The sequence below is a fragment of the Copadichromis virginalis genome, linkage group LG23 (assembly GCF_057382275.1).
Source record: "Copadichromis virginalis isolate Kocher_CV1m ecotype Utaka linkage group LG23, C_Virginalis_male_GT1.1, whole genome shotgun sequence".
Lineage (NCBI taxonomy): Eukaryota > Metazoa > Chordata > Actinopteri > Cichliformes > Cichlidae > Copadichromis > Copadichromis virginalis.
The window spans coordinates 23,811,165-23,836,629 of NC_140639.1; the positions used below are offsets into that span (position 1 = coordinate 23,811,165).

Here is a 25,465-nt window from a genome sequence, read left to right on the forward strand (position 1 = left end):
CTGCTTTCTGGGAGATTAGATGTTACCGGACTGTGCTAGCTGGCTCTGCAGCTTCGGTCCAGGCTTGGTCTCTAATCGGTGCTGGCACGACCTCCTTAAAGGCTGGAGGCGTTGACAGGGACGTCTGAGCCTCCCTCCCCCAATCTTTCATTCCTTCTGTTCGTCTCTCCATCCATCCAGTTTTCTCCTTATCTCTTCCGTCTCTCTGGACTTCAGACTCTGACGGATCTGCTTTGTTGCTCGGCTCATGATGAGCACCGAACCCTCCCGAAGAGGTGAAATCTGAATATGAGCTCATATTTTAATTTGACACAGAGATTATTTTTCAGCTGTCATTTTAAATGTCTCATTTGTTTTCTTTAAACTTGATCCAGACCTCGATGCTGACAGGTTGATTATAGCCTCATGCTGATGGCTCTTTCTGCTTGTGGTCGACCGATATTGGTTTTTCAATTACCAATAGAAAATCTTCAGAGAGCAGGGTGGCCAGTATGTATTGCTGATATCATAATTTTTCACATTGGAGACTAAGAGAGGATGTGGAAGGAGCACAGCCTCTAACTTCTAAAGTGGTTTTGGAAACCGTAATGACTCTGTCCTTTGTGATTCAGCTTCACATCAACCTCACTGGCCTCCGAGGTTTGGCGATCATGTCAGGGAGTGTCTCTTGACATCAATGTGGTTGTACTGGTTTTACTTTAATGGCTTAATTTATTGGCTCCTTAAAGGGCAGGTCCTTTAAAAATGCTTATGTTCAGAATAAAGACCATCAACTTTTTATAGCATTTTTTTTTGGTCATCTTATAGAAACTGTAAACTTGTACATTTTAGATTTTATATTGCAAAGTCAAGACCCTGTATCAAAGATTGACTGTTTACTGTTTACTGTAAGCTTAGCTCAGGCTTGGTCTCCACAAACTCCAGATCATTAGACAGTAAATGCTCCTATATTTGCTAGCAAGTTGCTAACGTTATCGTCTGCGATTAGAAGCAATGGATGTGCGGTTGGATATTATGAGAACAAGTCTTTAGTCTTTGAATGCGCTCCCATGATTACTAGCTAAAGACTCGGTCACGCTATAGTAAAAATGGGGCAGCAACCTCCTTGCAACTGGTGGCTACCTCGTTATTAAACTGAATATTTTGCTATCAGAAACCAGCAACCGCCTGGCTGCCCAGAGTTAAACCACTCTTGGCCTCTGGGCAACCACTTTGGATGGATGGTGATTGCACAGATTACCTTGAGGAAGGCAACAATCACAGTCTGATTCAAAGTGACTGCAGTCGCTCTCACACTGATGAAGGTTCACACATAATTGCCACGTAATTTATGAACACAGGCTGTCACGTTGTTGCAGTCAGTGTGAGTTTGTCTACGCAGGTGAGCGTTACTCGTCTTTGACACTCAATTCAACTGGTTGGCAACTGGTTGTATTTGGGTTATGTTCCTTTATTAAAGGCTGAATAGCAAGGCTGTCATTTTGTACTTAAACTGCTGCACTGCAGCAAGTCTGTAACTATTTGTCTGTCACAGCGAGTGAGAAGAGCCATGTGGAAAAGGAAAAAGAGGATCCAAGCGCAGGCAGTCGTGAAGGTGTGAAGGTGATTTATTGAACACAAAAATATGGAGAGGCAAACGGCAAAATGGAGAACTAAACTATACTGGGACAACTAAACTACAGAGCAAGAACAAGAACACGAACCTGAACATAAAGGAAGGAAGGAAGGAAGGAAGGAAGGAAGGAAGGAAGACGATGGTACATGATGATGAGTCACGTTATAAATGGGAAGTCATTGGTTCTTTTTGCGGTGACCTGAGTGAGACAAATTCTGACCAAGAAAAAAATCTGAACCTGTCGTTTGTTTCATTAAATCCACTCACCCTTCCAATTATTCAAATTTGCACTCACTCAGGCTTTTAGCCACTCCAGCGCTCGGCTCATAATCCCTGTATTTATTAACATCTTTGACATCTCTAGTAGCTCACGTGATGGATTACTGGCCCGAGACCATTGTTAGCCTCTGCACTCTAAATATATTTCATTTCATGTGGTTTGAGGTCGGAGGCCTGGTGAAACCGGGCTGTGTGTGCTTCTGCTCTGCTGGTCCGGCCTCTGCAGTCTACAGACATCCCCCCCCTCACCCTCCGGTTCCCCTTCGCTGTCTTTGTTTCGGTGCTGCTGCTGCTGCACTTGGCCATGCCTGCAAATGAGCACCAGGACAGAGCAATTATTCACCACAGGGGCAAACCCTGCACCCCTCCTTTGTACATACGATACACACACACACACACACACACACACACACACACACACACACACACACACACACACACACACACACACACACACACAGATACTGTCATGTTAAAATGTTTCATGCATTTGTAATGTGTAGGGCTGAGATAAACAGGGAAGAGAATGAAACGCACTTCTGGAAATTTCTTGGATGGAGATGGTCTTTTATGTTGGAACTTAATTCCCTCTGGGGGTTTGATGAGCTTCATATCCCTTTCAAAGATGAATTAATGTAGCCCTGACACACACACATTTCTTGTGTACATCTCCACCCTCCCCTTTTCTCCACCCAACCCCAATGTAATGCAGACACTGGCTTGTCTGCAGCACTATCTGTATGTGTGTGTGTGTGCGTGCTGGTGAAGGGGAGATCTTTGTGAGGCAGTGTGCCGGTCCTCTGTGTGTGTGGATGAGAGGGAGTGCGTAATCTGCAGCGGCGTGCTCGCCAGCTCCGCTTGCTGACAAAAAGGCATCTCTTCGTCTGCGTGGCGCTGCCCCTCTGACTCCTGCTCTCTCCTCTTCTCACCTCTTCATCTCTTTTCTTTTTCCTCTCTCTTTCTCTGCAGAAGCCGCTGCCTTGCCCCCTCCCCCTTGTGTCCTCTTTGCAGACAAAAAGCTGGAATAACTGCCCCACCAGGTAAGATGCTGTGTATTATATTATATAGTCCCTTTCTAGCTGCTTTTACAGCTACAAATATGATGTGCATGCTCAGTATTATACAGGCTGGGGGAAAAAAGGAAAATTCTCAAGAGAAAAAGTGCCGGCTTTCTTTCTTTCTTCTTCTCCTCTTCCTTGTCTGATTGTGTGTATGATCTCTAATCAGCATCTCCCTGGGTATCATTCTCTTTTGTTTGGCACAGATTGAGAATATTTGCTGCTGACATATTCGAAGGACGGCGAATATGAAAAAAGTGATGCTGTGATAAGCCAGGGGCTGTTGTTCCTCTGGTTTGATGACCTTTAGTCTTTGTGACGTGCTCCGTCTAGACACCCCTGATTATTCAGCCACCACGGTTCACTCAGGGTGAGCTGCTGCTGCTGCTGTGTGCCTGTGTGTGCGAAACCGAGATAAAAGCCTGATCTTCTGATTTTTTTATACTTTATTTCACTTGGAAACAATGCTGATTGGGTTCTATTTAGAGGCTGTAGCTGTGATGGCATGCGGCCGTTGGCGGTTAGCGACTCATAGCCAACAGATTGTTGGTGGTTTCTCAGTGGGAGCGACACCAAGCCGAGCGAGACCGCGGGATGCATTACGCTGCCTGTCAGCGCCGGCTGAGCTGGCTGTCACAAGTTTGCTGACAGCTCGATCGACTTTTGGAGCAGGTGGCGATGTAGCGCCCTTTTTTTCTCCCACTCTATCTTTTCTGTTTCTTTTTCCTTTCTTTTTGTCCTTTCTACTATTTATTCCTCCGCCTCCTGCTTTTATCTGTTTTGTTCTTTCGTGTTGTGGCACCATCCGAGGGGACAATAAACCACTCCATATTCACTTAGTAGTTAAACAAACTTCTAATAGTCTTAATCTCACCGTAATGCACCAAATCTCTGTTTCTCTGTGTGTTGGTTTGTTTCTTTGTCCACAAACTCCTCCCATATCATTAAGAGTTGAGCAACCGATCTTGGCACACAGGTTCATCTTAAGACCAAGAAGGTTCTTATCTATATCAGATAAAATGAAGCCATCCTGTCGTTGAGCAACAGTCTGTTGTTTTTAGCATTTATGCACCTGTGAAAACATATTAAAGCATCCTATCCTTTTAAATTCACAACAATAACATTTGAATTATACCCACAAAAACTGCATTATGCATGAGAAATTATGACGCCTTCAAAGCAACTGACAAAAATGAACTGGTATTTTTTAAAACTAAACAACATCTACTATGCATTTCTTGCCAGCAGCACCAACAGGGCAGACAGTACTGTAACATGGGCGTGTAACGGCATGCACCGGTGTTTATATGTAAGAAGCCTTTTCCTCCCTTACTTTTTATAGTGGACAGTTGGCCTCGGGCAGGTTGCAGTATTCACTGTAAATGAAAGATGGACGTAGGCCTGTGACTCACATATTTATGTATATATATTTATATGTATATAGTCCTTGGACAGGTCTCCAGTCCATCACAGGGCAAACACACAGCAACTCAGAACCTTCTCGCTGTGAGGCAACGCTGCTAACCACCACACCGCTGTGCCACCCTCCTACTTTTGTTTCTGCCGTCTCGCCAACGTTACGCATGTATAACTGCGTGCTAGAAGTCACCGCAATGTCTGTCATATCTATAGTGGCATGACGCCCCCTCGCTCCCCTCCCTGAATCCCCTTTTCTCTCCGCCTATCTCTGTCTCCGTCTGCTCGCACGGTTGCTGGGCAGCTCTCAGGCGAGCTGTCTGCTTTCTGGGACCAACTTGGGATGACAAGCCAGGGCTGAGGCGGGCAGGACGAGGGGGGCGGATGCGCCCTCTTTCTGTCCTTGTTGTTGGGGTCACAGCTTGTCCCCCAATCACCCAGCACCTCCTCTCCTCTCTTTCCCTTTTTTTCCCCTCCTCCCTCCTCCTGCATCCCTCTTCCGGTTCTGCCAAGCCCGTGCCTTCGGAATAGGGCGCAGCAGGCAGTTAACCAACTGTTGCCATGCTTGAAGGGCAAAATGAGTGGGAGAGAGAAAGAGTCAACACCACCCTGCTTCTCGCTGCTGTTAGTCAGCGGAGATAAATGTAGGTGCCACAGCGAAGTCAAGTGCAGAAAAGAAAGGCACTGTTTTCTCTTCATGACATCTTCAACTGCAAAAAAAATATGCCTAAACTGTAGATTTAATCCGAAATTGCAGGGATATTGAGCCCGGGTATTTAACAATACAAAATGCAACTTTTTCCGAACTTCTTAATCAGGTTCTTAATCATTAGGGGGGGAGATAAATTCTAGGCTGATTATCCAGCTGGCACAGGAGCTGCTGTAGTCGCCCAGCGTTTCTCAACATCTGCCTCTCAGGCTGCAGTGTTTTTATACCTCCCTGTCAGAGATTAATGCGTGCTGTGGATAATTTGAAGAGGCAAAGTGTTGGAGACAGGAACACGGGAGTCCCTTGACTTTGACAGGAAGCCCTGAAGTGAGTGTTGACAAGTGATACTTGATGTGCATGACGCTAGATGCCAAAGCTGTAAGAGGAGGTGAGCCACAGGAGACAGTTTGTCATTTCAGGGGCGGGAGGGGGGAAGACTGCAGCAGAGCCGGTGAACTGACTGGTAGTGTATTTGAGGAATGCGGGATGATGCTGCATAGTGGAAAACACCCAGAGGAGGCCAATGACATGAGGTAGCATCCCGTCAGTTTGGGTGTTGAGTGGACGATTTAAAGAAAACAGAACTTGATGTATTTGCAAAATTCATCTCAGTTCGCATGAGGTTAAAGGCTAAAAATAACAGAAGCTTCAAGAGGTGCAGTTTTTAATCAGCTTTAGTTGAAGTTTTAGGGCAATCAGATTGACCAGAAGTGTTATTCCCAACAATAACCACCTCCGACAGTTTCATCTTCTCCTCGTGAGATGATTACAGGAGAAAAGGACGTCTCATTTGAAAGCCTGAGACAGTCGAGACAGCACAGGACATATAGGTTTTTCTGACACATGTCTGGGTGCAGATAAAAAGGAGCAAGGTGAGGTAGCTGCTTAGTAACAACAGGTAATAAAACCCAGAGACTAAATGTGTACAGCATTGAGCTTCAAACGGTGTCAGGTGTGCGTGTGCTTTGTCATTTCTGGCCATTTCAGTGACTTGAGCAGAATCTTACTTAGATTAAAGTTTCCTTTTAACCTCAGATGCGCTCAGATTTAGAAAGCAGCGTAAGTCATTAGTTTAAAGTTTAATAGTTTTGTAATGTAACTCTTTACATGATCATTTTCAGTTTTATTCAGTTTCTGTTAACTTTTAGATTGTGTTTGCTCATTTCACTTTTTATTTGTTATTTTAGTTTTAGTTTATACTTATAAATTCACTTTATATTCTTTATATTTTGCTATAAAAGTGTGATTTACCCAAACAAGTGCAAGAAAATATAAAGACATTAGGTGTCGCTCAAGACTTTTGCACAGTAATGTAGATATATATTTGTCATGGGCGACATTTAAGACATTTAAGATGTTCAGAGTAGCTTTTATAACACAAACTAAGAACTAAATAGTTCCTGTATATTATCATCGCAGAGGTTCACATTGGCGGCTAGCTTATGTCTCAGCTGCATATTTCCATCAAGGAAACTTTAAAAAGCTTCAAGGATTAACCAGAAATGTCTGCGTAACAACTGCAGTCTTCTTCCTAAATGTTTTTCACTCTCTTTGCATTCCTCAGGGTGAAAGTAATGAAATCGCAGCCTCCGGGCACCATTTCGGGTGGCGCTGTGCTAACGTGTTGATTGATGAATGTGCTTGTAATGCTCCAAGGCCACTAAAAACCTCCATATATACATACTGTGAATGCATATAGATCAGTTCAGCCACCTGTCCTCGCTGTTAACTGCAGCTGTCGTCTTGGAGACACGAAGACCCGCACCTGGTCCTTCCTGCTTTACAGAGGAGAAAGTGCTACGAGCACATGTTTAAGCTTTTAGGTCATGTGAAGGGCAGAGAGCATTACACGTAGGAAGCATGTGTGTTTATGCTCTTCTCTGCTGTACTTCAACAGTGAGTAAAAGAGCCAATCCATTATAAAGCTCATGTTACTGTGTGGTTACTTGTTGTAGTCAGTCTAAACATGGGAAATTTTCTAGCTTCTTTTTCATGCTAATAGCATGCTATTGCAGCAACTAAATCCAATAATCAAAACCACATTTCCTGTTGTTTCTTGTCATAAACAGGATATTACTTTTCTCTGGGGCTCCTGACTCAAGGATCAGACTTAATGGATGCATTTAAAGAGCTGGATTCCACGATGCCCTATTTTTCCAGTGAAATTTGCTCCGAAGCATCTTCTCTTGGGTCCACTGAGTCCTCTTCTGGCTGACTCCTGCACACACTGTACAGTGATACCTCCCTGTGTGACTTTTTAACATTTCAAATTATGACAAAGAGAGATTTGCATGGATTTTACAGGTCTACACTTTCCTACTGGTTTCCTGTAAAACAAGTCTGTTGTTTAGCCACAGGGAAAGTGGAGAGAACAGAGTTTTGGCTGTGTTGCCGTCTTAAGATAAATGTTTCAGTCAGGAACTGTCAAAAGTAGATCGGTATTTCCTTCTGCAATTTTTATTTAGCAGCTTGGCTCTGTGCAGGAAGCAACACAAACATCCCGGGTACAACACAAAACAGGCATCAGTGACGTAAGACAGAACACTGAGTCATGCAGCGTAAAAGGAGGAACTGGGGTGAAGGTGGGTTGCAGAGTGGTTTGCAGATATACCACAACTGTAGGGGAAGTCAAAGGAAATTGATAAGTTAATTAAGTGTGAGCTAAAGCAAATTTTACATTTCAGCCTACCTGCTGTGGATTTCAGGTTTCACTGGGTTACATTAGCAGCTAACTGAGAACAAATAACTGTAAGTTTTGCTGTCAGATGATAACTAACGTCACATTATGCAATTCATTCCAGGAAAACAACCAAACAATACACAAATTTGACTGGGATACTCATCTAAGACCTCCCTTTAAGTTTCGTTCTCACTCACTGTTTACTTTTTACCATTTCCCACAAAAATCTACCCAAAGTTAAAAGTGTGGATAAAAATACACCTTATTGCACCTTTAGACATGACTGTGTGACTGTGTTTATGACCATTTGAAAGCACTAAAAAGCACGTAATAAACTACTTTGTTAATGTATGTGGCTCTTAATAAAAAATAACTTTAAGTACTCATTTAGAGTAAAAAAAAACACTACTGGGAATAATGGGAATTCAGAGTCTCAGGATAAATAATTAATTTCTGATGAAATTGTGAACTAGAAAAAGAAAGGCCTTTCTAAATTATAGTATGACCCACAAATTTATCTGTGACACCCCCTATGCTAAAATTAGAGCCAAACTAATGCTGTATTTTCACACCTCATAATTCACAGTCATGTGAAACTTGTAATGAAGCTTTGGTCCAATCGTCATAAGCTAAAACAAGTTTGCAGACTTATGTAGAAGACAGATACCATCTACAGTTGTTTGGTTTATTCCCTGTCATCTCCTATGTTTCTTTTCTCTCTGATATTAATAAAGTTAAGACAGCAGTAATGTGCTCTTCATATTTTGTGAACATGTGCAAACATACATCCAAATACAATATATAAGGCAAAAAACAGAGTTTGTACAACTCTAATGTGCCTGAAAGTCAATATTTGGTGGGACCACCTTTATTCTTCAGCACAGTCTGAACTCTCTTAGGCAGCTTTCTTGTCATTTCTTTAAGTCGTCTTCAGGAATAGTTCTCCAGGCTTCTTGAAGGACATTCAAAGCTCTTCTTTGGATGTTTCTGCCTTTTGTTCTGTTCTCTGTCAACAAGATCCCACACTGCTTCAATAATGTTGAGATTTGGGCTCTGGGGAGGCCGATCCATTATAGTGTTCCATGCTTTTACTGTATTTGTGTGTTTGCAATCATTGTCATGCTGAAAAGTTGAGCTGCTGACAATCAGATGATTTTCAGATTGTATTTAACAGTGGATCAAAAAGTGATGGTACTTTTCTGTGTTCATAATTCCACCAATTTTGACAAGATCTCCAACACCGCTGGCTGAAATGCACATCAAACCATGACAGCCCCTCCAACATGTTTTACAGATGGCTGTAGACGCTCACTGTTGTACCGCTCTCCTGTCCTCCTCTGTACATACTGCCAATGATTTGAACCAAAAAATGTGGATTCATCACTCCATCAGACCTGGAAGTCCAGATGCATCTCTCAGGTCCTGTGTCAGGTCATTGTTGGATTTTTTTTCCTGTTTCACCAGGGTATAACTTTTAGCTACTGATCATCTGCTATAGATAGTTTATTAGGTCCAATACTTATTTCATCCAGTTTACTCAAATATTTTTAAGGACACACTGCACACCATGCTGAGATATGTCAGGTTTTCAACTAATAGCTCTTTGGGAATCATCTTGTTGGTGCAAAAATACTATTTTACCTGTCAAACTGTGTAATCTTTGACATTTTTTTTTCATAAATTCAACAAAAGAAATGGTTTCTTTAACAAAAGGGGCTTTTTATGCTTGGACGATTCACAGGTCAGTGTTAAGTGGCTTAACAAAGAAAAAACATTCAGGTACACCTTTTCATCTCCAAACTGGTGCTACAGTCATTAATAGTTTTCACAGGGATCACTGATGCTCACCTCTTCTGTAGTTTCGAAAACTGCCACCTTCCTTCTCTCTCTTTACTACTGTGTGATTGCACTGATTACAAGTCTCCTGCAGAATAAAAGAGTTCAGGACTAGATGGAGAGTCGTGATTGGAATAAGGCGAAATGAATCACTGAGGTAATTACACAGCGGCGATGGAAAGATAATGAGAAGTCGTAAGCGTTTAATGCCAAATGTGAAATGGTTATCGACACCAACATGATGTAGAGGAACGTTAAAGAAGTGCAAAGCCTAATCTCATAGTTTGCAGTACTTATTGGGGATTAAAGACTCCCTGTAAAGTTGTCTTGAATTATTTCTTTGTGCAGTATCCGCGCATATTACAGAATGGATTTCACCTTGAACTCCTATAGCGACTTTGATGCATTAAACATACCCGTGTTTGCGTGTGGCCTGAGGGATTGTGTATGAACAGGTTTGTGTGTGTGGGGGGGAGGGAGGTAGGTTGCCTGTGTGAATTATAGATGAGGAAGCGGGGGTGATGGCCAAGCTAAAAGGGAGGAAGCAAAAACCTTGGAGGAGAGTCTCTGTCAAATTATCTGTCTGGATCACCAGCTTGAACCAAAACACGCCACAAACACAGACCGCAGCTTCAGCGCTCACGTTGTTACCATAGAGCAACACGTTTCCTGCAGCATGTTTTCATTATTATTTCAGGAAAATCTTTGTGTGGGTTTTGAAAATAAAACCGGAGAATCGAGTGGCACTTTAGTGATTTAAAGTACAGCAGCATTGCTAAGCAACACGAACGTGCAGTCTTTATTTAGCCTTTAGCACTTGCTCGAGGAGGTAGGAGTCTGTTTAGCAGAAGCTACTAAGTCATCAGGTGGCAGCCATACTCATTATCCTCAGTAACCTTGGCACTAAATACAGGCCTGTAGGTGCTTTATGGATGCTTTGCATAAAAAAACTGTCTGAGATTGTTCTTAAAACTAGAGTGAAAATGATTAGAGGTGGTTTCAAAATAGAAGTAATCCTTGTCAGTGTTTCTTCTAAAGACACCTCTGTGGATGTTGTGAGATCATCTACTCATCACAGGACTGACAATTCTGCCCTTTCACCTACTAAGTGATGTGTTCACATCTGCCAGTGCTGAAGTTCCAAGAACTTCAGTTCCGCCAATGGCCACTAGGGGCCAGCTCCGAAAGTGAGTCAATCCCCATGGACGTCAGTGTGAAAATGTCCAACTCTGAAGCAGAAATTATAGTAAACATCTTGCTGCAGTGGATGGTACTTTTCAAACACAAGGGATTAGAAATAAAAGCCTGCCTCTAAAACAACCCTGCTTCAAAAATAAAGAGTTTGCTACCCAGTCATTATACAAGTGCTTTTTTCTATACATAATAGGGGTGGGGGGGGGGGGGGGGGGGGGGGAATCGATACTGTGTAGTATCGTGATATTTTGTTTGCTAATAATGTATCGATACAGGGACAGCAGAAATCGATATTTTGTTGCAAACAAGGTTTTTGGGGACTAGAACTCTGTCTTCAGAGCATGTTGATCCTTTTTCTGAGCAAGAATCCTGACATTCCTTCACTGTCCAAATGTGTTTAACTTTTTTTTGGCAGCAATAAACATGACAGTTTACTTATTTTAATTTAAGACATGTTTTATTTTAATTAAGTTTAAAACTTTTTTATTTAATGTAAAATTATATTTTGTTTTAATTTACTTTCAAATTATTCAGTTGCTGAATGGGTTGCATAGTTCAGAATAGCTATAATTGTACCAGATGGTTGCATTCAGTTAAGTTGGACTAGACTATAATACAAGCCGTTCAGTTTGTCAACAATAAAACTGACTGAAATGAGAGAAAGACTGAGTGTGAGACTTTGATATTAGATAAAATGAATATTGATAAAGTTTACCTTTATGTACAGAATCTGAATATCGCAAAATATTTAAAAAAAATTGCAATAATATCGTATCGTGCGTTAAGTATTGTGATAATATCGTATCATGGGATGTATGGTGATTCCCACCTCTAATGCACTTTTAATCTAATGTTCACATACGAATGCATCAGGGGCAACTCAGGGTGCCCAAAGATACATAACTTAGAGGGGCCAAGGATCGACCCTCCAACCTTCTGATTGGTGGATAGCCTGCTTTACCTTCTGAGCCACAGCCAAACCTTTAAACTTAATCATAATCTGTGACATTGTTGAGAAAGCAAAAAATGTATGAGTTCTATGAAGGCCACTTTAGTTTTGGATGGTCGTGCCAGCTGCAGTAATTTATATGTGGCAGAAATGCTGTTCTTGGACCACCTGGTGGTGGGTAAAGCATTACTGACAAGCTACATCAGCAAATACAATAGACATCTTCAAAAGTAAAAGAACTGAAGTGACAGTGGGTTGCAAAGAAGCTTGCAGAGTCAGCAGCAACTGTTTGCACAGTGATGCAATTTAAGCAGCCTATCTGAGATTTGCAAATGACGAAGTGTACAGGCTGAGCCATGGTTTCGTGTTGAGGGGTTGGAGCTAATGTTGTGCTCAGGGGGGAACGCTGTGATGGGGAAAACTGCTTATTTATGAGTTTTCTTGGCATCCAAAGGATAGGATAAGAGTACGGCTCATTGTGAGCTTTCTCTCAGGGTTTCAGCATTAAGATCAGTTAATTGCCTTTGAAGAAATGTCGAAATTGACCTGATCAAGTGAGACAGATCAAGTGTCTTCTCCACTGATTTTTAGTTAATGTATGTTTGTAAAGGCTTCAGTGTGAAATTCGGATTTGGATCTCCAAGACTCTGCAGGTCATTTGCCAGAGTTAGAAACTGCCAATAATGCAGAGAGGCTGCTCAATTAAAACACAACCAGATAATTCTGGAAGTGTCTTTCTGCCATTTTTTTTGCCTCTTCTCATTTCAGAGAAGTTGAGCGAGGTTTTGTCGGGGCCTTTCACACGACACTAAAATAAGTATTAATTTCCTGTTTGCCTCATTTCTGATGAAGAGGGCAAATCTGTGGATTATGTCGCCCTCTGACCTCCATCTCCGCCTTCCTCCATCCTTCCTCCGTCTTCTCTCAGTTTGCCCCCTGTTTGACCCACTTGGAATCCCTCCTCCAGGGAGGCGTATGCGGGTCAAGTTGGATGTCAGGATGCACAAAAAGTATCTAGTCATCTGTGTTCGACCTTTCCAAGGGCTGATGAGTAATGACGTGTTTGTTCCACCTTGCACTTTGTTCTTTTGTTTGTTTTTAAACCGATGAAGATGATGCGCTGGTGGGTTGACAGTCGCTTTGGATGACTGATAAGATTGTGAAGATGTCAAATTATCATCCTGTAAAAGCTTGAATTAATGAGTTTGGTGATAAGATAAGAAACTCTTTAGATATATCGTTTTTGTTAAAAAGCAGTCTGGGGAAATCAGTGGGTGTTTGCTGATTCTGGTGCTTTGCAGAGACAAAGAGACAGTCATGAGAAGGCCAAAAACATACTTTTTTACTCAGTTAAGCAACTCCTGTTAATTGGTTTCATCCTACAGTGAGGAAAAGTTGCACTTAATAATGAATTACTCATGAGTAATGAAGATGGATGCACTTTTGAAAATAAAAGAATGACGAACTGTGCTGAGGAACATTTGGGTTTCATAAACAGGGCAGCTGCTGTGTGAGAGACAGGATCATTTACTGTAACCATTAAAAACATGTGGTGCTCAGTCCAGCGGTTCTATTCCTGTCACGCTCCCGATATTTTTGGACGGAGCTGTAACTATACGTCTCTCAGTTTCTTTCTTTCCCTTCATCCCTTTCTCTTTCTGGCTAAGCCTCCCTGGCTGGGCAGCTCTCCTCTGTAAGAGACATTACTTCCTGTATGATCTTAGTTTTTTTTTTTCTTTCTCTGCCTTTCTTCAGAGAGCCTGCCTGCCTTTTATCTGGTTCTGTCTGTATGCAGATGGATAACTAATTAAAGAAAAATAGAACTGAAGCAAAATAAGCGAAAATATTTAAAATTTTAATGTTCATTGTACCAGAGGGTAGTTTTGGAAGCCGGGGATTGTAGCCCAAGGATTTCCGCCTGATTTATAGCTGAGTTGCTGCCCAAAGTGGAGGAGTTTAAACATCTCTGGGTCTGACTGGAGCAGAATTGAAAGCTGAGGGTGAATTTATGAATTTATGATGTTATGGTGAATTTACTGAAATGTCCACTCCTGGGAATATTGTGGCATTGTGTTAGCACACACCTGAATGCTACTGACCTGCAAACTGCCAAAACTAATGCTTTTATAGAGATGCTCAGACTTATCAATCATCAGTACGCTTAACCTCTTAATTCTTAACCTCTGATGTTAGTAAGGGTGTATCCAGGAGGTTCCTATAGAGCAGGGGTGGGCAACTTCAGGCCTCGAGGGCCGGTGTCCTGCAGGTTTTAGATATCACCCTGGGTCAACAGACCAGGCCTGTGGAGAATGAAAGACATGTTGAGGAGGTAATTTAGCCATTTGAATCAGCTGTGTTGGATCAAGGACACATCTAAAACCTGCAGGACACCGGCCCTTGAGGCCTGGAGTTGCCCACCCCTGCTATAGAGGAAGGACAAAGAGTCGTGTGAAAACTGTTTTCTGCTAGTTCCAGGTTCTTGGAAAGCAGCTGAATAATAAAGAGGACAGCCACAACAGGAACCTGTCCAGCAAGCAGACTGGTGGGATATCACAAGGGCTGGGTTTTCAAAATAAGGGCCAGGAGATTATCCACTAGTAATCTGATTGCATATGGTGATGAACCATTAAAGACATATAAACAAACATACAGAAATGAGTTTCCATATAATTGAAAGTATAAAGTCTTTGCGTGGGAAATACTGAAAGTTCACCTGTAACTCAGAAACTTTAAACATTCATAATAAAAATCTGCTTTCTGTACAATTTACATGTGGTTATAACCTTAAACTGCTAAAATAGTAGTATAGTTTTCAGCAAGCATTAGCGGCATTAGTAAATACATTTCCTACTCTGTGCATCAACTGAGCAGACGAATGAAAATGTCTTAAATTACAAGAGACCTTGTGGTTTAATTTAATAGCTAAAGGCTAAAGCTGATAAGTTAAGCATGACCACATGGGTTAATAGCATAAGCACAAAAAATTTCTGTCGAGCAAGACAACATTAATAACAGTGGCATTGTTCTGTCACTTGCAGAGATGTTCATTCTTTTTAAAAAAAAAAAAAAAAAAAAGAAGGAAATATTTGACTTTCCTCCTCTGTGAGTTATCTTTTCCCCACTTTTTCCCCTCTTATTCTTTCTACTCTAATAACTCACCCCCCCCCCCCCCCTTTCCTGTTTGGAAAATCTCTTCTCCCCTCCTCTCTCTCCTTCATTCAGCCCTCTGTTGCATTCGGTGTCTCTCTCCGAATGCCTGTTTTTGGCTCCAGAACTCCCCCACGGTCCTTTCACACTGTTTTAATGTTAACAGGATGCTCTGTGTTCTGCCTCCTTACAGTCCCAAAGCAGAGCAAACGTGCAAATCTGTGTTTCTTCATGGCCGACTTAAGCTTTAACTCATCCCCTGGCTCAGCCCCAGCGGTCCGATCCAAGAATTTGATAAATCTTAAAAGCAGCTCGCCATGGAGTGCGTCTGTTTGGCATGCACACTCTTGTAATCACTTGTTTGTGGAAGATAATTATTTTTGATTTATTCTTTAGAATATTATCATCCCTACAATTGAATTGGAAGCTATCCTAATGACTTCTGTTTCTATTTTTTATTTTTTTGGCCACATAAAAACTGCGACCACGTTGTAGAACTTTACATAGTGAAAATGTATCAAAGTACTTGGGGAAATTCGTAGTAGATACCAAAAGAGTTTTTCATGTCAGTCTCCAAACATGTTTGTTTCTGCTGTAAAGTTTTAACATGGGCGTCAATGGATATTGATCGCCTTTGGGGGCACCCTCAAGTGGCCATTAGAGGAACTGCAGTTTTGGTGCTTTTGATCCACATCTGCTTCTCTCAAGAAATGAGAGTTGTGCTTTAGAAGTGCTGATAGTTGGTTTTTGTCAACTTTTACCAGAGCCAAGCTAGCTAAAATTTCCCCATTATCACTTTTAACGTATGCTAACCTACACCTTAACCCACTTACCCTACAAAGTCAGTTACAGATTAAAAGGAAATCTTGCTTTTTTGAAGGAAAACCAAACAGTACGATCTTGTTAGAGAACAAAACCATTTGTTTCATATGGTTTTGCAAAAGAAAGCATGTGCAATAACAACAACAATAAAACAATGCTTGCAATGACACTCAAGCCCATAATGAGAAAATAAAACACCCAGACAGGCAAAAAATATTCACACGTGCTGACACTGTGAATAGATTAGATCATCTCTGGCTTTGTTGTTGTGCATCAGCGGCAGCTTAAAAGAGAGGAAAGGCCACGCTGACGATCGGATTAACGCTGCCGGCAGACTCCAGGTGACAGAGCTAAGCTGCTGCGCACACGCATGTCTCCCGCCCGGCTGCTTCAAGCACAGTCCAAAATGAAAGCTGTCATGTAGAAAACGCCCCTCATTTGATTCAGGACTAGCTAGACATGATTCAGAGGTTTAAATGTAAAGATGTTGGTGAATTAAAGCAGCTTAGGCTTGTTTCTGACCCAGTGACACACAGCTCCTCTTTTAGAGAGAAGGATGTTACAAGTTAAACATTTTTTTCCACAGTTTAATGATGTCCTAACATGTATTCTTTTTTTCCCTCACAGAGAAGACGCCTCAGCTCGTCGCTTTCCTATCTCATTGATCACCGACGACAGCTTTTCAACTTCGGTAAGCCAACACAGTTTTAACATGAATTCTTCTCAGTATTTTAGTTAAAAACACAGCTTCAAAGGTGTTACAGTAACAACATTGAATAAATTCATGAATGGCTGATGAGTTATTTCACTCCAGAACAAAGAACATAGACACAGTGACTCATGCTCTGAAAAGCATGGCATAGGGGAACAGTCGGCTACAAACATAACATTTTTCCATACAGGACACAGCTAGGGCCCTTGTGAACATAATAATGTTACCCACAGCTGGCTCAATGATATAAATACCATGCTAATACAACCTGAACTACAGCAACAACAAAAAAAACTTTACTTAAAAAGAACTTTATCCACTTATTTAAAAAGTGGATATTTAAATTTATAAGTGGCATCTCAATGCAATTTAGAAGTAGGTGTAGACCCTACAATATTACAGAAATAATGTTCAGCAACTTATATGAAACTCATTTTTGCATGTCACGCTGCAGCTAAGCATGTTTCAGTTTGACAAGGATGCAGTTTCATGCAAAACAAAGTCAGCGGAGAGCGATGAGTTGTTTTCTACTCTGGTCTTGAACAACTTAATAAATGTGCTCCATCCGATTTTACCTCCATGAGATAAAATGACGCACCATCGCTGCCATCTGCAGAGCCACCTTATATACATATAAACCTAGGCAAGGCAAGGCAAGGCAAGTTTATTTGTATAGCACAATTCAACAACAAGGTGATTCAAAGTGCTTTACAGAGACATTAGAAACAAGAACAAATAAAAAGCATGATTTAAAATTGAATAAAACAAGCAAATAAACTAACTAACTAATTAACAAACAAACAAACAAACAACAGTATATAAAATCAAAACAGATAAAATCAGAACAGTAGATAAAATCAGTAGTTAAATGTAAGTTTTGAAATTTAAGCTTAAAGTGTGGATTTGGTGCTTTATTCAAATGCAGCTGAGAACAGGTGAGTCTTCAACCTGGATTTAAATAAACTGAGTGTTTCAGCTGATCTGAGGCTTTCTGGGAGTTTGTTCCAGATATAAGGAGCATAAAAGCTGAATGCAGCTTCTCCGTGTCTGGTTCTGACTCTGGGAACTGATAAAAGACCGGATCCAGATGACCTGAGGGATCTGGATGGTTCATACTGGGTCAGGAGGTCATTGATGTATTTTGGTCCTAAACCATTCAGAGCTTTATAGGCCAGCATCAGAACTTTAAAGTCTATCCTCTGACGGACAGGCAGCCAGTGTAAGGACCTCAGAGCTGGACTGATGTGGTCCACTTTTTTGGTCTTAGTGAGGACTCGAGCAGCAGAGTTCTGAATGAGCTGTAGTTGTCTGACTGATTTTTTAGGTAGACCTGTAAAGATGCTGTTACAGTAATCAAGCCTACTAAAGATGAATGCATGGACTAGTTTTTCCAGGTCCTGTTGAGACATCAGATCTTTTATCCTTGATATATTCTTGAGGTGATAGTAAGCTGACTTTGTTATTGTCTTAATGTGTTTTTCTAAGTTTAGGTCTGCATCCATCACTACACCCAAATTTCTCGCCTGGTTTGTGGTTTTTAGATGTATAGATTGAAGTTCTCTGGTGACCTGTAATCGTTTTTCTTTGGCGCCAAAGACTATTACCTCAGTTTTGTTTTTGTTTAGCTGGAGAAAATTGTGGCACAACCAGTCATTGATTTCCTCAATGCATTTACCAAGAGCCTGTACAGGGCCTCGGTCTCCTGGTGACATTGTGATATATATTTGTGTGTCATCTGCATAGCTGTGATAGTTTATTTTGTTGTTGTTTATAATCTGTGCCAGTGGGAGCATGTAAATGTTAAACAGAGGGGGTCCCAAGATGGAACCTTGGGGAACTCCACATGTGATACTTGTCTGCTCAGATGTGAAGTTACCTATTGATACAAAGTATTTCCTGTTTTCTACGTATGTTTTGAACCAGTTTAGTACAGTTCCTGAAAGACCTGTCCAGTTCTCCAGTCGTTTGAGTAATATGTTGTGGTCAACTGTATCAAATGCTGCACTGAGATCCAGTAAAACTAGGACTGACATTTTTCCACTGTCTGTATTCAGACATATGTCATTAAACACTTTGGTCAGAGCGGTTTCAGTGCTGTGATTCTGTCTAAAACCTGACTGGAAGGCATCATAGTAGTTATTCTGTTTTAAGAAGTAACTGAGCTGTTGAGAAACTGCTTTTTCAATGATCTTACTTAAAAACGGGAGATTTGAGATCGGCCTGTAGTTGTTCATTTGTGTCTTGTCAAGATTGTCCTTTTTCAGTATAGGTTTGATTACAGCAGTTTTTAGTGATTCTGGAAACACACCTGATAATAAAGAAAAGTTGACGATCTGTAACAGGTCTGACTCTAAAGTCTTTGAGACCTTTTTGAAAAAACTTGTTGGCAGGACATCTAAACAGCAGGAGGAGGAGTTCAGTTGACCTAAGATGTCCTCCAGGTCTTTGCTGTTAATAGGTTGAAACTGTTTCATGGTGTTTAAACAGTTTTTTGGTGGACACAGTACATATCCTGGATCTGCTGTTGATGTACCAATTGCTTGTCTAATTTTTTGGATTTTTTCAGTGAAGAATTTGGCAAAGTCATTGAAGGCCATGGTCGAATGAAGTTCAGCTGCCACTGACACAGGGGGGTTTGTTAGCCTGTCAACTGTAGAAAATAAGACCCGAGCATTATGGCTGTTTTTAGTGATGATGTCAGAGAAGTAGGACCTCCTTGCATTCCTCAGTTGTAAATTATAATTGTGAAGTTTCTCTTTATAAATGTCATAATGAACCTGGAGGTTTGTTTTTCTCCATCTGCGCTCAGCTTTCCTACACTCTCTTTTTTCTTTTTTCACCAGTGTGGAGTTTCTCCATGGAGACTTTTTCCTTCCAGAGATAACCTTCACCTTAATGGGAGCAATAGTGTCCATTACATTTAACATGTTAGCATTGAAGCTATTGACGAGCTCATTGACTGACCCTCTGGACAGGTCAGGTGTTAATGGGAAGACCTGGTTAAAAATTGCACTACTGTGTTCAGTTATACACCGTTTTGTGATCACTGTTGTTGATATATTTGTGTGGGCTGAGATTTTACTTTCAAAGAAAACACAGTAATGATCAGACAGGCCCACATCAGACACAGTAACCTACTAGAGACATCGCTGATAAACTCTGGCTTAATGAGAGCTTTTAAAGTGACATAAAGAAAAGAAAAAGCAAAAGCAGGAAACCTGCTGCCAGATTCACTACTTCTGCTCAAATGCCCCCATGACATTTCACACTCAGTTTTCCCATGACTCATGGGGCCCAGGGAGCCAGCTCTAAGTGACTGCACTCAGCCAGAGGATCAGCTTGACTATTGTCAAATATATATATATATATATATATATATATATATATATATATATATATATATATATATATTTTAATATAATAGAGGGGGAATTATGCTCACAAAGAAGAGAAATGATTGTTTGCGTTGGTGTCATGACGGATATTTTTGTATGCCAAAAAGGAGTCATTAAGCTGAAAGTCTAATCTTGTGTTTTCCCGCTGATATGTGTTTGAGTGGCGTCACAGAGAGAGAAATGACAGAGCGAGCGGCAGGACGGAGATTTCACAACCATCTGTTTCTATATCTAGCTTGTGTTAACAACGCGCTCGCTCCTAAGCAACGGACTTCTGGATGCATTTGAGCTGTGTTTGTTTGCGTGAGCCGGTGGGTGTTTGTGTACGTGTCAGTTGATTTCTAGCAGATTGTGTGCGTAGGTGTAGGTGTATACAAGTGCGGTAGTGCAGTAATTGGAATCAAAATTCACTTCAGTTTGGGTAATAAAGAGAGGGCTTGGGCTGACAGACAGGAAGTTTTGAGAAACACGGCGGCGAGCTCGTGCTGTGTAAACATGTCACAGTTGTCCTGTTTGTCCTGGCAGCCGTTTGTTTGATGTGTCAATAATAGAAAGTTATTCAGTTCACAAGTGTAATTCCAGCTCTTCATGATCATGAATGGTCCACTGTCTACTTGGTGGGCACGGTAGGCTGGTAGAGATTTGCCTCCACTCTTTAATACCATAATAAAAACGAAATAATAAGCTAAAAAAACCCGAAATTATTAGCACTGAGCCTTCAGGAGATACATCCAAAACGAGCTTTGATGTATTTCACAGCTATAGGGCTTCGTTACGCTGTCTTTAATTCACATAGTTTTCTTTTCTTTAACTGTCTGTCGATATGTGCGTATCTGAGGATCCTGGCAAAGCTGTACCTCAGCCTCCAAGTGTTGTAAGTAATTAAGTAAGTTTATTTATTTATTAAATACTTTTCACATACAAACAGTCAACAAGTAAAAGAACTAAAAAATGAAGTGGCATAAAAACAAGAAAAAAAACCACCTGTATGGTGTTCAGACGCTGAATTCATTTCTTTTACACCATCTTTACTGTAGACCCCGTCTACATGTCTCTGAGCAGTAACTTCATTTCAGTTGACGTCAGGTCAGCGATTCCTCTCTGATATCCCAGTTTGACTCGGCGCAGAGCAAACCATCTCCAGCCGAGATGAACTGAGTCATCTCTTGGGTTTGAAAGCCTCACCTTTACTCCTCCAAACATACCTCTGGTCATTGTGACCAAGCATCTCAGTCTTTGTCTCATCTCTCCATAAAACCTTTCTCCAGAAGGCATCTGGCTTGTCCATTTGGGCAGCTGCAAATTTTAGTTGAACATACAGTATAGGTGTCGATTTTGGAACAGGGGCTCCACCAGGGGGAGCAGTGATTCTGCCAATTACGCTGACACCATTGAATGCACAGGTTCACCTGACACAGAGGTGCCGGGGAAGATACTTCAGAAGCAAACAGTTTTTGATCATGCAGTTTATTATGCTTGACTGTGTTGTTTTTCTTTCGATGTGTGTTCCTTATGTATCTAAACAATCTGGCTGTAACCTTTTTTGAAAAGCAAAAGGTGTGGGAAACGACAATAGGAGCCAAGACTAAACTGGAAGGGTTGCAAGATGATTAACAAAATTAGGAGTTTTCTCAAGTTTTCTTTTTCTTTTATTGATTATTTTTGTAATCAAAGCATGAAAGGCATACATTCTTGATTTATTTCTCTTTTAAATCCTGCTGTGTGGTATTTTTCTTACTGTCATAGCAACTAAAGAGTCTACATGCAAAAATATATAATTAATACCGCCCCCATTAGCACCACCAGCAGCATAAAAGCCTAAAATGACATCTAGAGCCCAACCTGTAACCAGCTATCAGGATATTGATGAGTTAAACGGCTCCGCTCCCATTTGTGACCCCCCCCCCCCCCCCCCCGGATCCTGCAGGCTCTGCTGACCTCTTTGTGGATCCATAACGTGGTCAAAGTCACACTCCTCTACTGGTTGCACTGGCTGTTATATCACCATGGAAACAATGACATCACTGCAGGATGGGGCTGATGCATGCCAGGGAACATCTACTGCTGTGATGAGGTTGGGGGCTGAAAATAAAGGGTGCAGAAAGCCAGCAGTTGCTTTCAGTTAAACTCAACCCTGAATTGCCTTAAAAGGGGGAACATCAGTTTGCAGGTGTGGGTTACTTAAAATGAACTGCATAGCACACATTAATGAACTTACTGTTGTCATTGTTTTCGAGTGAGGAGCATTTAGATTACATAAAGTGAATATATTGTCATGGTTACTATGATGATGACTAAGCACCTGTATGGGTTTGTTTGTGTGATGAACACATATCAGTTCAGCCTACATCGTGTTTTGGTGACAGCTGCAGCAGGCAATGTGTTTAACTAATGCACATATGTACAAATTTAAAGGATTTTTTTCAAGCTTGGAGAAATTTTGGAAGGGTCAAGGAAATTAGCTCAGAAATTACTAACAGTAATAATAAGTTAAAGTTAAGTTAAAACCTACCAAGTATAACTTACATACACCAGTTAGACATCACATTATGACCATTACGACAAGCATAAGGATTTGAGCAAGGTTGACAAACTGGCCAGATTGTGATAGCTAGATGAATTGTTCCGAGCATCTCCGAACCTGCAGCTCCTCTGGGTGTTCCCAGTCTGCAGTGATCAGTTTCTGTTGAAAGTGATACAAGGAAGGAACAGCACTGAACCAGAGACAGGGTCATGGGTGGCCACAGGTCAATGATGCACATGGGCAGCTAAGGCTGGCCCGTATGGTCTGATCCAGCACACAAGCTACTGCATATCAAATTGTTCATCACAGCTTGTTGCAGAAGAACGTGCATAGCCACAGATCAGTCAGAGTGCCCATGCTAACCTCTATCCACAAGTTCCCACAATGGGTACATGAGCAGCAGAACCGGACCATGAACGATGGAAGAAGATGGCCTCGTCTGATGAATCAGGTTTTCTTTTACATCATGTGGATAGTTGGGTTCATGTGCATTGCTCACATGACCGGCAAGTGTCATGGTTTGAAAACAAACTATGTATCTAAGCACTGAAGACCATGTGCACCAGTTCATGGAAAAAGTACTCCCTGCTGGCTGTGGACTCTTTCTGCAGGATAATGCACCCTGCCACAAAGTAAAAATGGTTCAGGAATGGCCTCAAAATTCCCCAGATCGCAATCTAATCCAGCATCTATGACGTGCTGGACAAAAGTCTGATCCATGGAGCCTCCACCTCAAAACTTACAGGACTTATCAGTCAAATCAGTCATCCAGTGTTGTTATATTGTCCTCTTTAGGGACATGTATGTGGACATGTTGAAAAGTTTATTAGTAAAACTGTATATATGAACCCCAATCATTACTGACAAATTAAAGAGGTTTAAGGAGGTTATATTCCACAGTCCCACAATTTTACGATCCCTTTTGAGGAACAACTTATCAGCGGTGGGGAGGAAGAACTCCCTTTTAACAGGTAAGAGTCCTTCATGAGACCCAAGAGCTCGGGGAGAGGCAGCCATCCACCATGACTGGAAGAGTGTGATGGAGAAGAGAAGAGAAAAAATAGAGCACCGAGACACGAGGCAGCAACATAAAAGACATTTTAAAAAACTAAGTAATCATCAATCGTCAAGTTTTATGAGTCGATAAAAATCTTATTTTACCATGTATGAGTCTAGCTCATCTTCTTGGCAGGAGATACATGGACAGATCTGGACTGTGACCAAAGAAAGGGAAGGAGACCCGGATACAGTCACTTAGATCTCTTGAAGCAGTTATTTGATAGGAATGCAGATACATAGTGATGTAAACACAGCAAAAAGAAAGGCTGGTGACATTAGTTTTTGATACTCAGGTTATTGTTTAAAGTATTAATAAATAAAAAGTAGGACACAAACAACCTTGAGCTTTTTTACAGTTTTATTATCACGTGATTTAAAATATTTAATGTATTTTTACTGAGTAATATCAACATTATCTAGAAAACAGTGCTTTTGAAAGAGGTGCTAATATAATCTCAGGGCACCTCTACCCCAGTTATTACGGCACTTAATCTGTAAGGAGTGGATATCACCCCTGCCTCGTGTTCACGGCTGTGAGTTTGTGTGTGCGCGTGCCTCGCTCATCGTGCTGCTCTCCAGCATTTACACAGTTCATTCACACTTCGCTGAAGGCACTCATTACGCTTCATACCCCCCCAGCCCCCCGCCACATGTTCTGCTGAGTCAGCAAAACATAATCTGTCCATCTGCTGCCAGAGGAGGAAGCCACTGGATTCTGGGTTGATTACAGGTCACGGGAAACTTTTTTGTCCTTTAGTACTTCACAGTTCTTCTGTTCAGTGTGACAGTCAGCCATCATTCAGTGCACCAATGCGCGTGTAACAAGCTGATTTGCTTGAAAAAAGACACGAACAATAAATAAAATATCTATATCTCTATAACACGTTCATTTCATACAGATATTCAGTAGATACTATCGTGAGATTAGTCTGCTCAAAAGCAAATAGAAGAGATTAAATGATACTGTTAATCTGTAGTGTGGTGTAGAAAATCTTACCTAGTGACCGTGCTGATCCTAGCTGCAAACACAAAGGTTCTCCAACACACACACACATTCAAACACACACTCGGCCTCTCCCACAGAGGATTAAGGCCAGGTTGGCCTACTGAGACAGGCTGCCAGAGATTCCATCCTCCATCCTAAATGGATGGTGACATTCCGATGTGAGTGGCGCTCTACGGAGGCATGATGGGTGACCCAGATTGGGGTGGGGTTGGAAGGGGGGATGAGGTGCAGACAGGGAGGGAAATGTGGTGGGATTAGAGCTTGGGTGGTGCGATGAGATGCTGGGGGTGGAAGGTAGAGAGGAGCGCAGCAGGGGGTCATGAGAGCGCGAGACGATGACAGTAAAAGAGGAAAGAAAGACGAAGAGAAACCCACTCATGTCCGATTAGCCTCAGGCTTGCTGCCACACCTTCTCTTCTTCTTCTCTGCGAGCGATCACGCTGGAACGTTTCATTTAAGGCATCAAACTCGAGATGTGATGGAATTTGACGGATCACTTTTGACTCCTAGTGCTGTTGAGCTAACCCTCTAAGCATTAGAAAAATGTGATGGTCCTCATGCTGTGCTATTGCTGTTAGGATTGTATCTAAAAAATGCCTAAAAATATAAAGATCAAACTTCATTTTGTTGCACTTTGTCTGTTCAACCCTGCAGAGTGTATTTCTTAAAGTATCTTGTGTCTTAAAAGAGAGGGATTGCTGTGGGAAACATGAGAGGAAAACCGTTATAGGGCTTTTCATCACTGCAGAATACGCCTCATTTAATCTTCTAATTTTTTGGTGTTGTGGTTGGAAAATAGCCACTGCAGACTTTATCCCTTTCTAACACACTAAGACTGGTAAACAACCAAGGGGAACCGGTGCGAGAGGGCAATGTCGAATCATGTTAAGTGTGCGAGGATGACAGGGTGTGCCTGGAGAGCAAGGTCTGGAGAGTTGGCAAAGCCAAACAACAGAAAAAAATAGACAATTTGGCGTGACTTCAGTATAAAGTGTTACTTAAGTCCAAAGGTCACAGAATAAATTAAGTATAATTCTAATCTGGGGATTTAAAAAAATCAGAAT

At 41.5% G+C, this 25,465-nt stretch overlaps 1 protein-coding gene across 9 annotated transcripts in view; it reads left to right on the plus strand.

Moving 5' to 3' along the window:
- Nucleotides 1-25,465, plus strand: part of LOC146680929 (uncharacterized) — an 84,152-nt gene that overhangs the window by 32,357 nt on the left and 26,330 nt on the right. For 8 of the 9 annotated variants that reach the window (XM_085450054.1, XM_085450053.1, XM_085450045.1 and 5 more), the window contains exons 2-3: nt 2,864-2,934; nt 16,333-16,396. The gene's annotated coding sequence lies outside the window, so the exon portion shown is untranslated. The remainder of the gene's footprint in view (nt 1-2,863; nt 2,935-16,332; nt 16,397-25,465) is intronic. The other variant, XM_085450046.1, reaches the window with a different exon arrangement.